Source organism: Bufo bufo, chromosome 4 (assembly GCF_905171765.1).
Source record: "Bufo bufo chromosome 4, aBufBuf1.1, whole genome shotgun sequence".
In the NCBI taxonomy this organism is placed as follows: domain Eukaryota; kingdom Metazoa; phylum Chordata; class Amphibia; order Anura; family Bufonidae; genus Bufo; species Bufo bufo.
The window spans coordinates 54113309-54117669 of NC_053392.1; positions in this window are offsets into that span (position 1 = coordinate 54113309).

Sequence of the window (4361 nt, forward strand, 5' to 3'; positions counted from 1 at the left end):
TACCGGTGTATGGAATTTCAACACAAGCAGCTCCACCCTATGAGTAACCAGTAAGCTGCTGGAAGTAACTGTGCCAGCAAGACATAACAGTATGTTATACAGTACAGACCAAAAGTTTGGACACACCTTCTCATTCAAAGAGTTTTCTTTATTTTCATGACTATGAAGGCATCAAAACTATGAATTAACACATGTGGAATTATATACATAACAAACAAGTGTGAAACAACTGAAAATATGTCATATTCTAGGTTCTTCAAAGTAGCCACCTTTTGCTTTGATTACTGCTTTGCACATTCTTGGCATTCTCTTGATGAGCTTCAAGAGGTAGTCCCCTGAAATGGTCTTCCAACAGTCTTGAAGGAGTTCCCAGAGATGCTTAGCACTTGTTGGCCCTTTTGCCTTCACTCTGCGGTCCAGCTCATCCCAAACCATCTCGATTGGGTTCAGGTCCGGTGACTGTGGAGGCCAGGTCATCTGGCGCAGCACCCCATCACTCTCCTTCATGGTCAAATAGCCCTTACTTTCAACGTTTTTCCAATTTTTCGGCTGACTGACTGACCTTCATTTCTTAAAGTAATGATGGCCACTCGTTTTTCTTTACTTAGCTGCTTTTTTCTTGCCATAATACAAATTCTAACAGTCTATTCAGTAGGACTATCAGCTGTGTATCTACCTGACTTCTCCTCAACGCCACTGATGGTCCCAACCGCATTTATAAGGCAAGAAATCCCACTTATTAAACCTGACAGGGCACACCTGTGAAGTGAAAACCATTTCAGGGGACTACCTCTTGAAGCTCATCAAGAGAATGCCAAGAGTGTGCAAAGCAGTAATCAAAGCAAAAGGTGGCTACTTTGAAGAACCTAGAATATGACATATTTTCAGTTGTTTCACACTTGTTTGTTATGTATATAATTCTACATGTGTTAATTCATAGTTTTGATGCCTTCAGTGTGAATCTACAATTTTCATAGTCATGAAAATAAAGAAAACTCTTTAAATGAGAAGATGTGTTCAAACTTTTGGTCTGTACTGTATATAGTAGTATCCTGCATGACACATTAATGGAATATACTATACATAATATACATATCTATAATCTATATATCTCCAGTACTAAAATACCAACAACCATGACTGACAACATAAATCATTCAATTCTGACATTATATGAAGTCTAGCGCCATTGGTCTATTGTGATTTGTGTCCATCATATGACAAATCAAGCAGAGCTTTATGGGTTTCTTTATAAAGTAGAGAGGAACAAAGTTTTTAAAAGATTTATTTGGCTACTTTGCCGAACATCGTTAAGAAATTTGTTTTTTTACAAATTTGTTTGCTACAAATTGCTTATCGTTGTATGGAGCTGGAGTAATGATTGAGAACAGTGATCGCACCGCCCCCGTCATACTGTTGCGTTCAAAGCTGATTGTAGCATCTGAGACTCATATTCAGGTGCTCAGGAGGTTAATTTGGGGTTAAAAAAATTATACTCATCTCATCCACTTGATTGAGGAGAGGCCATCTTGATTGCAGAAAACCCACCAAAGGACCTGCGGCGAGCATGAAGACGTCACCACATGATAACACTGGCTGCACTCAGTAATGTCTTCATGCTCACCGCAGGTACTTTGGCTGGTTTTCCTGAATGAAGACAGGAGTGGACGGCCTCTCCGCAAACAAGTGGATGAGGTGAGTATATATTTTTTTATTTTCAGCCACCCTTTTAGGAAAAATTTAATTATTACCACCAAGCCCGAGGAAATTCCACTTTAGATTCTTCTATTCACTGAATGCTAATCCTAAGGAATCAGTGTGAGTCATCAGTGGGAACATACAGTAGCCTTTGCTGTACTGATTTTGCTCAATTTTCATCTTGATTTCCCTCATTCCACCTACAGTGGCTCTAAAAATTCTGCTGGTTGCCTTTCGAAACAGAAATTTTAATATCTTCACCCATCTGAGCTTCCACAACGCATTGCTTCTTGGTCAGTCTACACTCACATGTACTGCACAAACTCCTGTAGGCCGTTCTTGCGGAGGAACAGACCACCAGAGTTTACTGTATCTGGCAAAGTCGTAAACAGCCGTGCACCGGCGCATTCCTATTGATTAGTGATAAACAGCATAGGCAATATTCGTTGTCATGATATTTAGCAAATTTTTTGCATAATATTTGCAATAAATTCGTGAATTCTAGAATTCGTGATCTCCAGTCATTATTTTTGCGATTGTGTAAATCGGCACTAATGATGCGCATATTTTTTGCGCAATACATGCAACTTCACATTTTATCAGGTCTTAGTAGATATTACCGATTTGTGCACAAGTATTGTTGTGACATCACAGCACTATGTCTGTAGCCTGTATGTATGGACAGCAGAGAAACAGTAATTCCTATCACACTACCTAACACCCTGCACTGGAACCTATCAGCTACACTATATCAGGATATAACCTGCACTGACTATCTCCCACTAACTATCTGTATTATATATATATGAGCTAATTAATATCTAATGTAATTGCATAAGGAATAGTATCCAGATGAAAGCACAGAGCACAGCAATGTCACTGCTCTCTCTCTCTCTCCATCAGAACTGCAAAAAAACTGCAGAAAATGGCTGCTGGGGAGTTTCTTATATAGTAAATGGGAAGGCAACTTTCCTATTGGTTGCTAGGGATGTTGCTAAGACAAAGATATTGCAGCCTTCTCACTGGCCCACAAGCAAGAAGAGAGGTTACTGATGAAAAAAAAAATCTAGAATATTCACGATTATGAATAAATAGCACTATATTCTATATCTTTGCAAATTCTCAAAGTGCCGATATTTGCAATAAAAATTAGCGATTAGAATATTCGCGATCAACACCACAATTGATTAGAATTGCATCTTATAGGGATCCAGCAGCTTTCCTGCATTCCGGAACAGACTACCAGGGCTCAGGAACGGAGATTAATAATGAGCGGCAGGGGCTATATTCAAATTTGCTATATTTCACAAATATTTTGTCGAATATTAGTCATATATTTGCGAATTTTGAGAATTCGAGATTAATTTTATTGAATGTGAAAAATCGGCAATGTAAAAATTGCGTAATGCAAATTCGTAACGTGAAAACAGTCATGGGTCACTTTGGCTACATTTTTCAAGCTGGTATAAGTTTCCTGAGACTGGAGAAAATGGTTGGCACGGCAGAACATTAGAATAGCTTTATATGCAGATAGAGTCAAGTGCTCCAATATATTCGCAATTGCGCTAATCGGCAGTAATTCGAATTTTTTTTCGCACTACGTGCAACTTCACATTTTAGCAGGTCTGACTACAGCTTACTGACTGGTGCACTAAGTATTGTTGTGAACTTGACATTGCTTCCTTCTCATTGGCCCACAAGCAAGAAGCAGAGAGAAATCATGTGTTGAGATGGAAAAAAAATGAATATATACAGATGTAGTAGAGATAACACTCATGCTTCAGATGTGTTATCTAAACTAAATGACTTAAGCAAACACCTTCAATTGCCTTTCAATGGATTTTGTTTCAAGATAACACGATGAGTTAAGAAATTATAGTTAAGAGTTTTTTTGTGTTAATCCTGCTACATCTGTAGCACTATATTCTAAATATTCGCAAATTCTCGAAGTGGCGATATTCGCAATAAAAATTTGCTATTCAAATATTTGTGCTCAACACTAACGGAGATGTGTTGAAAATGTTTCTCTCTGTATAGCACATTGAAACAATAGTTTACTGATCATGCAGAAATTCACAGTTTTATTGGTTACACACTTTGGGCACAGCGTTTGGTGCTTTCTCTGGATGATATGAGATATACTATAGTTTAAGAGGCATGGAGCACCATTGATGGCTGTGCTTCATCTCTTTATAAGGTTGCGGCACAGGGGATAGGATGTTCGTTCACACGCTGTCGGTGAAAGTTAACAAGGAAATGGCTCAATACCCAATAGGAACGGACTGGGAACTTAAAGTGGTCCTGGAAAAAACCTAAAGTGGCCCTAATGTTGTAGGTGGATCCAAATTTACAGAAGGTGAGAATACAGAATTAGATAGGGCCAATGCAAGTTGGCAGTGTCAACCATACGTACCACAGTGCAGCACAGAATATCATCCCAAAGAACCAAATATCACAATGCAGCACAAAATACCTCCCCAGGAGCATGTCCCTGTGGTGGCCATTATTAGCTGACACATTCTGTCCTCCTCCTCCAATCAAGATATGGTGCAGGGGGCTTAAGCGGTAAGACGTGGGCAACAGTACCAAGCTAGCCCTACTTTTACATGCTGCCTGGACATGGACATGGACTTCCTCTAATAGTGCCCCCAGTAGTATGTACT